This window comes from Triticum urartu, chromosome 6A, assembly GCF_056163025.1.
Source record: "Triticum urartu cultivar PI428250 chromosome 6A, HENAU_Tu73, whole genome shotgun sequence".
Taxonomy (NCBI): domain Eukaryota; kingdom Viridiplantae; phylum Streptophyta; class Magnoliopsida; order Poales; family Poaceae; genus Triticum; species Triticum urartu.
In genome coordinates this window covers 92840353-92854153 of record NC_141878.1, presented here as the reverse complement: position 1 = coordinate 92854153, position 13801 = coordinate 92840353, and the positions used below count along the sequence as shown (strand labels likewise).

Below are 13801 nucleotides of genomic sequence, written 5' to 3'. Positions count from 1 at the left end.
AGGGTGAAAATTGAGAACCTGAGAAAAATGGCATAAATGTAGTAGAAGTGTAGAACAGTTTGGCTGGGAGTCTACCATTCTATCAAAATCTAAAGCACCTGCTAAGTGTGTTCGTGCAATTTGGAAATCTAAAGCAACCTTATTACCTTTAATGGGCTCCACTGCAGTGACTTGGAGGCGTTTGTATTGATGACAGTTCAGGGTTAACCTAATCCTTCTTACTGGTTCAGCCAACATCTCATTTCTTGTGCAAACAGGCAACAAGCACACACACGCAACTTTTTGGAATGCTCAAGGTCCTGACGACACAATTTTCAGTACTGACAAAATATAAATAGCACCAGTAACATCTTTACATACTGCCCAATTTAACTTAGAAAAAAAAACATACTACCCAACTGGAAACTGTTTCCTGAGTTGTACCAGCTGCCAGCACAGGGCCACTGTTAAAAAGGTTTGGACAAAACAACACAAGGCTTGAAACAATTTTTATCACTGGTTCAACACACCAATTTAGTCTTCACCGGACCAGTAGGGATCAAAGGCCCTAGGTGATACACACACAAGATGATAGACTGCACAAAATTGAAAACAAAACATCAGTTTGATTTTATGATTGATACCTTCATTAATTCAATAGGAATTTCTGGTTGACTGGACAGGATTATTTTTTTTGAAACAGAGAGAACTAACATAACATGAATGTATTTATCAGAGAACATAGACCAGGAGGTTAGCTGAAACTTTTGTTTAATTATCCAAGTACATAGACTTCCAAGTGTACCATTGACAGACCTCAATACTAAAAAGACTCAGCTTTCAGTTAAGAGTTGCGGCTGACATGTTGGTTTGCCCAGTTTTATTATGCGAGAACAAGAGATTCTCTGATAAGCAAATTGGTCACAAATTCCATACAAAACTAAAACAGTCAACAATAGGAGATTCATATTAAAATGGAAGCCAGTAATAGGAGCATAAAAGCAAAGCAGAGAGCAACTGATGTACAAAAGCAAGGAGTATGAAGCATGAAGAACACCAATAAGTTAGCTTACAACCTTCTGGCCTTGGGATCTTCTTGAAACTGATGTTCTCAGTAAGTACGCCATTTCTAGTCATGATCTTCACAATTTGGTTGACCTTATCCTTGACCCTTAGTTTCTCTTCACATTCAATGCTGACTTCCTGAAGATGCACACATGAAAATGATTGCTCTATTCGAACATGTTTTCTTTCACCTCGGGCTGCACTTAACAAATTCTGCAGGACACAAGCCATTTTAGTAAGATCAATAAAATACACATGATCTATTCATTAGTAGAGTGGTCCAGAGAATCTACCCAGTCGCTACGAAGCTGGAGAGTGAGCTTTTCAAGAACTGGCGTGTGCTGCAGAATGCAAACTAGTGCATGCAGGTCAGTAGCCCTGCACCACATGTCGAGTAAAAGAGTCTTCAATCTGCCAAATATGGGGCAACATTCCAAATCCCTTTTGTAGATATACTGGACAAATTGCACAAGTACAAGAAATCAGAAATTAAGTTTTCAAGATTTTAAAGGAAAATAATTGAGTTTACTAGAAACTCTGGGCAGATATTTTAAATTCACAAATAAAAAGAAAGATCACAGAATTACACCTCAAGTCTCTAAACTATCCAATTTGTATAATCATGCATCCATTTAATTAAACCCAATGATCTAAAGGTGCACTTCAATAAAAATAATTAGTTGAGGGATCGTATCAAGAAAACAACACTATAAGGGCTTGACTGGACAAAGTACTACAACAGTTAGTGCCTTAAAAGTGTAGTTTTGACATGCAATGAGAAGTGTTCATAACCCATTATGTCTAAGTTTTTCTGCATCTAAACATGGATATAAGAAATTGACAAGTACTCAGCCTAACATTTCAAAACTGCAATGCTGTAAGAAAATGCAGGTATAATCAGCAGTGTAAGATAATTTATCCTAATCAACAGAAACTAATAAAAATGTATGTCATTAGAAACTAATTAAAGGAAGTACCAGGTTATTTAAGTACGCGTTTATGCATGTCTAACAATCAATAGAGATATTGGTTTATAAGAGAAACTGTGGGTTGCAAATGACAGGAAAAGAAGATACAGAAGAAGTGAAAGCAAAGCATACCACTTCAGGTTGATCTTTCAACTCCAAATTTACAGCATTGGACAAAGTATTCAAAAGGACACTATGATAACTCCCAGCAGGATAACCATGACAACCTTCACAGCTTGGATCACCACCACAACCCCGACACTTATCATTGCATCGACCAGAAAGGTCAAGGGACGCTGTATCAAGCAATGGCATGCTTTCAAGCAAAGGAGTCTTGCCTCCACTGTCATGCAGACGCAGTGAAACAAGACTGGGTGCAGAAATACAAACACGATACGCCTCAGGGAAGTTGCATTCAGTAAGCCACAAACGCTTTAGCGATGGAAACGACATCTTGCACACCCAAAGGCCACAGTGCTGCATCTTCAGTTCTTCTAACATTGGACAGCTTGAAAAATCAACAAAATCCTTTTCCACCAGAACATGATGAACTTCCAGGCTCCTCAGGTGCTGGGAGATGAGAGGCACGATGAGCTCAGTTTCCGCTCCCACATCATCACCGATGATTTTGAGAACCTGAACCTTGCAATAGAGCATATTGGATCCACGAATCAAAGTATATGTTTGGCAAGGGTTCATCAGGTTCACCAGCATAATCATCACTGGTTGGATAGGCTTGGATCTCGCAGCTGACAAGAGGTAAATGGCCACGGAGGGAAATGAGATGGTTCACAAACTTGTCGAAATCCTCGGCGCTGGTGAACCTCTTCTTGTTGGGACCTAGGAGGCGCAGGACAGGTATGTGCTTCCAGAGGTATCGCCACCGGCGGGCCAGCACAGATGTCTGCACGGCCTCATGCACCGGCAACAAGGAGAGCACATGGTGGAGGAGCACATCTGGGAGTTCACTGATGCGGTCCTCACTGGTCACCACAGCCTTCTTCCGCATTCCTTCAAACTGGTTGCGGTTGCGGGCAGCACAGCGGTTCTGCAGGAGCCAGAAAATAATGAGCAGGGACCAAGAGAGAGAGAGAGAGAGATGAGAGAAAATATGTGGAATTAGGGTCGCATCACCTCAACTCGACAGTCGGTTGCTACTTTGCTCCGGCCACCAACAGCAGTGAGAGAGCAAGATGACTCAGTGGTTGACTCCATTTGCCTATCAACAGGAGCAAACCATTGTTACAATAAGAGATTAACATGTCCAAAGGATTCCCAGTTCCTAGTGGAGTAATGCATTACAAAGTCTTCAACATGAGTCAAGTAAGAATAAAAAGATTCAAACATATTCTACACACAAATTCTTCAAACATGTTCTCCATGGACCAACTAAGCACATAGCTGACGTGGAGTTACTGACATGGTGCACTCCAGTGCTTAGCAAGAAGATAGCTACGGCTGGTCAGCTTCATTGGATGCATATGCCCGCTTAATACTTCGTCACTTCTCACATGGTTCAAATATGTAATGATTTTTGTGAGCAAGATAGCAGGAGAAAGTAATGATGCGATAGGAGAACATGGTACACACAGTCTGCTAGATCAAAACCAGATGCATCTGCATGGTTTATCATTTCGTACGAGCAATAAGTAATAACTGGCACAGATCAGCATCGTGTATCATTTGGTAATCTAGCTATTACTACTTGATGTTGCTAGCACAGCACAATGAACAGTCAACTAATGGTGGATGGAACGAACAATTCAGACAGCACGGATCGACAGTGGCATCTAGTACAGATGAGACGATGTTGGTTAGGCAGGCACGAGCCAAAATGAATGCAACACAACCAGCGGTTACGTTCTGATGCAGTGTTAATTTCTCTTCTCGTTAGCAGAATTTGATCAGTGGCATCTAATCCATAGTGGATTAATAACCACATCTACGGTTACTCTAACATGATCGACAGTGCCATCTATAAACAGCCATGGAATGGAGGATTGCTCAGATCCTCACCGCGGGTTCGGTGTAGAGCTGCCGCCGGGGGTAAGGTGAACCCAGTAGCTCGGCAGCATCGGGACGCGACGCGGAGGCGGCGGCGCTAGGGCTTGACGATCCGCCCTTACCGCTGCCGGTGCGGGCTTCTCCCGGTGAGACATGCTCCCGGGGGGCCGCCGGCGGCGTGGACCGAGGAGGTTCTGGGGGCTGCAGGGAGGCGAGCGGCGAGGAGGGGAGGCGAAGGGGGAGGCGCCTGGGGATTTAAGGTGGCCAGCGAGCCGCAGGTCGCGGGAGGTTTGGGCCGGGGGCGCGGGATTTGGCGGGGAAGGGGACGAATCGCGCGCGCGGGAGCGGGGAAATTTGGGGGGGGGGGGGGGGGGGGGGGGGCAGGAAGAAGCGCACGGGACCGCGATGTCTGTCAATTAACTCGCCGCCTGGTGGTGGTTACGAAGCGCACGGGCTTTGGTCCTTCGTGGGCTTCTCGTGGCCCGTGCGCCGCCGTCTCACTAGAGCAACTTTAATGAGGCGATTCAAATGGACGGTGTTTTTATCCGTTTTTTGTCTGTTTGGGTCGGCGGTCCGCCCGCCGTCTGTCCTCTTTTAGTTTTGGGTCGGCAGTGCGCCCAACGGGCCGACCCATTTCATGACCGCGTGCGCATTTTAGATTATGCCAGCTAGCGCTCCAGCGCGCGGGAAAGGTTCGCGCGCGGGGGAAAGCGGCCTAGTGTGCAGGAATGGTTTGCGCGCGCCGCGGTCGGCGCTCGTTATAAGAAGGCGCTCCCTCCAGACTCTGCCCCGCTCGTTGTCCGCCGCCCACTCGTCTCGCCTCTGCGCCACCATGCTGATCCGCCGCCTGGGCGCTTCTGATTTTCGCGGAGTCCGCGAGCGCCGCTCCGGCGCCTTCTTCTCCGAGATCTGGTTTCGCAAGAAACGTCTCATCCTCGGCACCTTCGACACCGCAGAGGAGGCGGCCCGCGCGCACGACGCAGCGGCGTGGCGCCTCCCTGAGGCCTCGTCGGGATATGAATTTTCCTGACGTGTCGAGCCAGCGGGCGCAGGATCTGATGCCTCTCCCGCGGCTTTTCACCGACGAGGATCGTCGTGTCCACCGGAGGCAGCAACGTCGCCTCGCCATCGCCGAGATGGACGTGGAAGCCATGGTGGTGTGGCGCGAACACTTCCCGCGGGACATCGTCGACGAGTGCCAGTTCTACAAGCAAAGGAGGTTGGAGAGGCACGCGAGGAGGACGGAGCAAGCCGCCTATCGGGAGGACAAGTGTTCGCGAAAGCAGGCCGTTCAATTGAAACTAAAGCTACGAGAAATGTCGGGTTGGGACTTTAAAGACAAGCAGCATGCTGACGCCTGCATTCAGACGTCGGAGGAGGACATTACCGAGTCGGAGTCAGAAAGCGACGAGTAGTGGTCTTTTCTTTTATCTGTGTACGCTAGAACTATCTATGTATCCATTTTATCGGAAAAAATGGCCGGCGGCGTTGGCAACGAACACTACTAGGGAAAAGGCTAGCAGCAACGCGGGTTTTAGGTGTATCAGTAGCGCGGTGACCGGCGCTACTAATAAGGCGTTACAGCTAACACGTAGCAGTAGCGCGTGCTCACCAGCGCTACTGCTACACAAGTGTAGCAGCAGCGCGCTTAATGGAAACTCGCTACTGATAATAGCTATAGCGCGCTTCTCCTGTGCACGCTACTGCTACTACCGCGCTGCTGCTAACTGTTCTCCACTCGGTACTGCTAATTTTAGTAGTTTTTTGTTTTTTGGCATATTTGTTCTGTATTTGAACAGACTTTATAGAAGAATCTTTAGCACATACAAATGTCTGCGAGACCACAAATGTAATCATAGCATATACATACAAATAGTCTCATCATAATCATCATCCAACACAAAGTGGTATCTTGTCATCATCTTGAAAATAGCGATACATGCAAGTCTCGAATACTTGCAACTACAACGTCATCCATCTAAACAAAGGTATACGCGAGAAGAGCTATCACTATGAGTGAGAGCGGAACTATGCAGTACATGAGGTGGCGGTTACGAGTCCTCTCTCGCGCTAGCGTGAACCTCAAGTAACTAGCTTCTCCTTCTTGTCTGCTTTTGAAGCCTTTATGGCTGGCGCCCGAGAACCCATTCACTTGCGCCTGACACTCATGCCACTCGTTGTACACCTCCGGAACCTTCCCTTTGTACACGACATAGCACTTCCATCTCGCCATCAAGAAACTAGGTACGTATTAGAGATGGATGTTCATGAAGAGGATGTACAATCTTCCGTAAGTGTCGGATTTTCCTCCAGAATCTTGGACAGGGGTTCGTCAGCCTCAATAGCTCGTTTCACCCTCCCTTTCCAGGAGGCCAAATCATTGCTAAACATGCCCATGGCGTGATTGTTAATCTTTTTCATCTTCAGATCATCCCACGGTTGTTCTATGTTATCATCCCGGTCGGGGAACTTGAATCTCTTGTGCATCTTCGTTAGGAGCAATTGCGTCAAATGTTCTTGACTCCTTAAGTCATCGTCGTTGATGCTCGCACATTCCCGTAGGATGCATCCTAATTGGTTCCCATAGCACTTGCGAGGTTCTTCCGGCTCTAATGGCTCAAACTTGCCAGGTGCCATCTTTGTGATCACAAGTCGTCCAATCCCTAGTTTGTTAGGTTTTCGTATCCTCTGCTTCTTATGCTTCCTCTTTTCGGTAGCGGCATCGGCGCCCGTACCTTCCCCGCCGGTCTCGGCGCCGCCATCGGTGCCGGCGCCGTCGGTGTCGATGTCGGCGTCAGTACCATCATCGAAGCCGACCTGCAAACCTTGCTTAGCAGTCAAATAGTCGAGGTACTCTTGTTCACCCTCATAATCCATCTCGTCTGCATCTTGGTCAGAAGGCTCAGTTTCTTCGTTGTTCGACATGTTTCCTATGATTAAGTGTCCTCGTTTATTTCTAAAATTATGAATAAATGAGAAATGACATAAAAAAGAAATCTATGTGCCAGCACTCGATATGCCAACTATGTAGCACAAATCATGCCTTTATTCACGGCAAATTTTGGCATGACCTTTGCTAAAAAAATGGACATATCGAGCGCCTGAAATTCACCGGAACGGAAATGAATCAACATTCCGGCGTAACATAGGCCACTCGGATCATTTACCAAAATTGAACCAAAACACCACATGTCCAAATGACATGTTCAAATTCCAAACATGACATGTCCAAAACATGACATATCCACATATCACATGTCCAGTTCAAATTTGCATATAAATTTAGCCTACCTAAATTTTCTTTAACAAGGGATGTTGATTTGGACAATTGCTAAATTCATAACTAAATAGATAACCTAATTAACCTACTGCCCTAACTAAAACCTAAGTAAATTAACCAAAGAACCCTAGCTAGCAGAGAGAGGGGGGTTTACAGAGGGTGCAGGGGCGAGGAGGCAGGCTCGACGACGGTCGAGGTTGGGAGGGGAGGAAGCAGAGGAGGGAGGCGAGGGCCGACGGGTCGGGGGCAAGCACGCCGGGGTCGGGGGCGAGCGCCGGCTCGGGGCCTAGCGCCGGGGTCGGGGGTGAGCGTCGGGGCGCGGCGGTGCGACGGGGGAAAGAGTGGGGATTTGGGGGGAAAAGAGGCGGGATGAAGTAGGGAGAGTGAGAATTTTGGGTTAAGTGGACGTAGCAGTAGCGCATTTAGACAAAACGCGCTGCTACTACCTTCACTAGTTGTAGCGTGTTTAGACAAAACGCGCTGCTACTACCTTCACTAGCTGTAGTGGTTTAGATAAAACACGCTGCTACTACCTTCACTAGTTGTAGCGGTTTTATAAGGAAATCGCTACTGCTAGCTTGACTGTAGCTGTTTTATAAGGAAATCGCTACTACTAGCTTGACTGTAGATGTTTCTCCCACTTTTATTTCCCGAGAGTAGTGAACGAAGGGAAGGCGATATATATTGCATCATTTGACGGTTAAATATGTATACAAAATAGGAACATATATATTACATCATTGGACACATGCATAATAATGGCTAAGTGTGTGTGTGTGTATATATATACATACATAAATATTATTCTGATCATGGGATCAGAATACTATTCTGATCACAACCTGACCTGCCCCGCTAGTATTACGTTGAACTTCCCTATGAACTAGGTTGAACTTCGGCCAACATTGCCCAAATGGGGCTTGCGATATACCGTTGGAAAGCTATGGACACCAATATCATGACCCAACTTAAATTTTTGGCAAAATAAAAGCGGTTTAGGAGTAGTTTTGAAAACCATTTTTTCTTCGCACAAAAAACATGAATCGTATTTTTGATCATATTTCTAAACCATTTATCGGAATGAGGCATATAATATGGCGTTGGAAAGCTGCTGCAAAACCGCTCCTTCCACATGTTGAAAGTTTTCTCTAATTCCCTGTGGTTAAAGAATAATTTGAAAAAATGTAAAATTTCGTAAACCGAACAGCTGAGTTCGTTTTTTCGATGTCATTTCTAAACGGCTAATCCAATGGAGGCGTATGATACGGCGTTGGAAAGCTTATGAAAATGCGCTACTTTTTCATCTTGAAAGTTTTTTTTTTCTAATTTTGAATTGTTTAAGAGTAATTTAGAAAATGGTCCAAGTCCTACCGAGTTCGTATTTTCGAGGTAATTTTTTAACCATGCATCCGAATGCAGCAAATGATATGGCGTTGGAAAGCTTGAAAAAATGCGAAACTTTTTGGTATGTATTGTTTCTCCCAATTCTTTATAGTTTTAAGTTAGTTTCGAAAATGGCGAAAAACGTATTTTCACCGTAATTTCTACAAACTTTATCGGAATGGGGCAAATAATATACCACTGAAAAGCTACGGAAAATGCGAAACTTTTTCATGTTGATGGTTTTCTCTGATTCCTAGCCGTTTTCAAGTAATTTTGAAAACGGCGGGCTCATGCGTTCTGCCTTTATCGCAAAACAGATTCTTCGAAAATGCACCGCGTGAAGAACCTGAACTTCTCGGCGCGTGTACCTGAACTTCACTCTGTTTTTCACGTGATTTTTTTGCTCGCAGGTCTCCATCCACTGCTCGTAACTCTCCATCCATTCACCGGAATTGAGCAGGTGATATACCGATGGAAAGCTGCTGTAAGCACGCAAGTTTCCTGTGTTGATCATCTTTTCATACTCGCGACGACTTTAAAAGTTTTTCATCTAAAATTCATTCAACGTAGTAGTTGAACTTCGTGCTGTTTTCACGTTGAACTTCTGTGACATATTTTCCATTTGTAATTTTCTTATCCATTTCGTTAGTGCTACACAAATGATGTTCTTTTTGTACAAACCTCTCTCACAATATTTTTTTAACTTTCTCCGACCGAGGACTTTGAACTTACACAAATGATTTTCCTGCCGTTTTGAAATAAATTAGAAAATGACGAGATCATGATTTCTGCCTTCATCGCGAATGGAAATGCACTGTGTGAAGTAGTTGAACTTCTCGGGCATGTCTGTTTGAACTTCAGTCTGTTTTTGACGTGCTGTTTTTTGCACTGCGTGAAGTGGTTGAACTTCTGGGGCATGTTTGTTTGAACTTAACTCTGTTTCACTTTATTGTAGTTTTCTTATATGAAACACACACCATGTAGTACGTGAACTTCCGGTTGTTATCACTTTTGAACTTCTCTCTAGTTTGAGAGAATTATAAAGCAACATATTTTTTATGTATTTGGACATCTAAATACACGGTGAATCTCTCTCACAAGAATTTTTTGAACTTTTCCTCGCCGAGCACTTGAACTTCTAGCAACCATTTTTTTCGTGTATGAGTTGTTTTTAAAAGTGCAAAAATGGCGTTGTGTTTTTTATTTATTGAACAGGTAAATCCTAGGTTTTAATAAACTCCGAACTTCTCTGTTATTTCAATTTGAACTTCACCTTTTTATATTTTGAGTAAAAAATTGTATTTGATTTTTATACGGAAAAAATCAAACATGGAAATACAAGGTGAACCTCTCTCGCAAGAATTTTTGAACCTCCCCAAATAGAGCACTTGAACTTCTTTCAACAAACATTTTAAGCTTTTACATTTTAATAATTTTATTCTCACCTGAAATGCATTTTTTCCGTACTTAAAATTGTCGTTGTTTTCATCTTGAACTTCTATCACATTTTTGTGTATACGTCAAATACACACAATTGAAGGTCAGACGTCATTTTTTGCCATTTTTGAAAACATGTAATTGGAGGTCGGACGTCCCGCAATATAAATTCTGAATCGTTCACGGAGGTGCACGTGAACTTCTTGCAACAAGTCTGAGTTTTTTATATACTTCGAACTTCTATGTTATTTAAAATTGAACTTCTTAGTCTTATTTCAACGAAAAAATATGTTTTTAAATAAGCATCAAATATTTTAAATCGAACCTCATACTTTTATTTTCCCTAGAAATGGAAAGAATTTTGGATTTTCCATATACATCGATTTTTTATATCTTGATTTAAATTTAACTTCATGATTTTATTTCTTTGGTAGCAAGGAAATATATTTTTTATAAATACTGAACTGCTCTATTTTTCTAAATTGGACTTCTTGGTTTCCTAGTTTTGTAATAAGTATTAAACCGGTTTGTTATTTAAATTTGAAGTTCGAAAGTTTTTTTCTTTAGAAATGGTGAAATCCTTTTTATGAATTTCGAAATGTTCTATTTTAAGATTTTGAAATACCACGTTATTTTATTTTGAACTTCTTGTTTTCATTCTTTAATAGGCAAGAAATTTTGATTTTTGTATAAACATCGTACTGCTCCATTTTTTAATCAAACTTCTAGGGTTTTTTCTAATGGAGAGTATCCCGTTTTTATTTAAAAAATGAGATGCTTTTTTTTCATTCTACGTTCTTGGGTTTCTAATAAACTTTGAACTTCTTTGTGTTTTAAATTTGAACCCCAAGGTTTTTTCTTGAAACGGGGAAATCCTTCTTTTTATAGTTTTTGAAATGATCATTTTTTTATTCGAAATTCTAGGTTTTTCACTCGTGTGCGCACATTTTTTAGAGAGAATAAAGTATGCGTACATTTTTGTGAAGTAAATAGCTAGAGAGAAAAATATAAGGATATGGTGTTGAGAGCAATCCTATTGCTTAGGCCAACACACGTCCAGCAATCCTACAAGCACACACACACACGCACACACATGTCCTGTAACCACACAGGAGTTATGTGAACCATTGTGACGGCCCGTGTATAACTGTAGTACAACTTGGCATACATTTGTAGTAGAAGTTTCATGGTCGCTGACATACAACTGTAGTAGAACGTAGCGTATAGACGTAGTAGAACTTCACCACCACCGGCGTTTAGTCGTAGTAGAACATATAGGTGTAGTAGAATGTCTTGTGGTGATAACAGGTGCAGGTGGCGCGACTTGCTACTGCAGAAGCAGTCAGCAGAAGGAGGGCTACTGACTCCGCAACGGAAGGCTTGCGCGTGCGGATTCAGATTTGCTTGCGCTGGATACTGAACGAAAGGATTCTTCCTGTGACCGCGGTGGTCCAGCGACACGAGGTGAGTGGCATGGCGAAGGGAGTCAGAGCAGCCAATCAAACACCTGCCAATTCAGATCAATAATTTTTTGTCACTTCAAAATTAAGAGTAGATAAGCAGCAAGACTAGCATATTTCCCCTTTTTGTTTGTTTGTAGAAGATGTACATTGGTATTGTTGTTTGAAAACGAACTCTGCTGATGTTTGAAGACTAACAAATCTAGTTGAGTATTCAACAAACCTGTCCATCCGCTTCAATAATTCATAGCATTGACCATACAATTTAGAGTGCATTTAATAGTAGGAACGACATGACACCATCAACTATTGACTAAATCTAACAGCCTACCATCAAATTATAAACAAGTGAGGTCGCGATGTAAAACATTGTTGATCTAGAATTCTTTTTTCAACTGCTAGTACCTTTTGCCTGCAGCTGCTTGTTGCTACTTGTTTGCCCGCCAAAACCAACACCCACGTGCCAAGAAATGTTGCTGCCGCCGGCCAAATTGTCAGCTGCACAGGTATGTTCGCTTGGCAGTGCACCGGTTTCATTCGACAGACTGTCACTGGCTTTCCTTTAAGATGCCGCGGTCTACATCAACTGTCCATTTGAGGAAAGGATTCACATATGTAGTGAAGAAACAGAAAATGGCGCCCATCATGGATGGTGCGCTGGCGAGAATAGCATGGTTGCAACGGGATCCGATGGACATTGCGCCTATGAACTTACCTGGGCTTTGTCATTGAACAGCCTAGGCACCGCGGTGGAAGAGCCCCACCGGGATGAGGCGATGCGGTGGCTGTGAAGCCTCACCGGGGGAAGTCAGGAAGAGCCGGAGGGTGGGAGACACAGTTGTGCGTTTCTGGCGTGCGGCACCTCGGGGAGGCCTGCATCGCATGGGGGAGGAGACTTGGCGGAGGAACCGGAGGCACTCGCTCGATCTCGTCAACGGGGAAGAACGCGGGCACGCCGACGAGCACAGGCACCGGTGACGTGTGGAGGTGCATGGATCCCGTGGTGGCGCTGGTGGGAAGGTGGCGGTGCGGGGAGGTGGGTCGCGACGGCGGTTGTGCGCAGGCGGTGGCGCAGGGAAGTGGCAGGGCGGCGCACGGGGCTGCTAGGTCGGCGCCCAAGCTTGGGCACGGCGGCGAGGATCTGGGGAGGTCGCGCCGTCAGAGGATCACTACTAGGGAAAACCCTAGCAGTAGCGCTGGTTTTGTGCTCACTAGTAGCGCGGGTAGGCGCGCTACTAATAAGGCGCTACAGCTATTGCTTAGCAGTAATGCGTGCCGCACGCGCTACTGCTAGGACAAATAGCTGCAACGCTTGTTCACTCCCACGCTACTGCTAATGTAACTACTGGCAGCGTGTTTTCTTTCCATCGCTACTAGTATTTTTTTTTATTTTTTTATTTTTAGTGTATTTATGCGCCATCGTACAAATATTGGTACAATACCAGTTATGAGGTTTACATCATTATGTCCATAACAGTGTGTCAAATGAAGGTGGATTAGGTTCAAGTGGAGGCAATATGTGGTGCATGTCAAAAGTATACTACTAATCCAAACTTGATCTAGTTTGGACTAGTAGTACTTTCGATGTGCACCACATGTTGCCTCCACTTGAATCTAATCCGCCAGCACAAGCTATTTAATCATCATCATAATCATTAGCACCAACAATATTTATTTAATCACCACTAACACTAGCTAATAATAATCATCAGTCATTACCACCAACACTAGCTATTTTATCATCATAATAATAGTGTAGCACATCATCATCCTCAAACTCATTTCTAGCTAATCACTCCTGCTGCTCTCTCTTAGGTAAAACAACATAAAACATGTGTAGCTCTCCTCCTTGATCAAGTTGGAGCATGCAGATGAACCTGTCTCCTAATTTTGGGTAGCACATCTGTTTGCTGCCCCCTAGTACTTGTATGCGCTCCCCCATCACATATCTGGTCCAATCTTGCACTATTAAGCATTCATCGCTGATCTTGAATGCACTAAAGTAACATGTAGGATATCTTGGTCGTAAGCTAATAATACTCATGGTACCTTTAGTCTCGATCCCATAAGGCACAACATTCATCGGGAGTCCCTATTGAAGAACATCGTATGGTCACATACTTAGCAATGAAGTTTAGCTTCACAAATAATGTATGGAAAAGATGCACTGAGGACAAATAGTAAAAATCTTACCATCCTTCCTAAATAGATGTGACCGTAGTTCA

At 43.9% G+C, this 13801-nt stretch overlaps 1 pseudogene across 1 annotated transcript; it reads right to left on the bottom strand.

Moving 5' to 3' along the window:
• Positions 1–300: 300 nt before the first annotated feature.
• LOC125513912 (MEIOTIC F-BOX protein MOF-like) lies at positions 301–4374 on the bottom strand (annotated as a pseudogene). Its single transcript, XR_015607425.1, has 6 exons — positions 4029–4374; positions 3147–3231; positions 2145–3060; positions 1338–1499; positions 1056–1257; positions 301–575 (listed from the first exon to the last, which is right to left on the bottom strand). The product of XR_015607425.1 is annotated as an MEIOTIC F-BOX protein MOF-like (transcript).
• Between the last annotated feature and the right edge of the window lie 9427 nt (positions 4375–13801).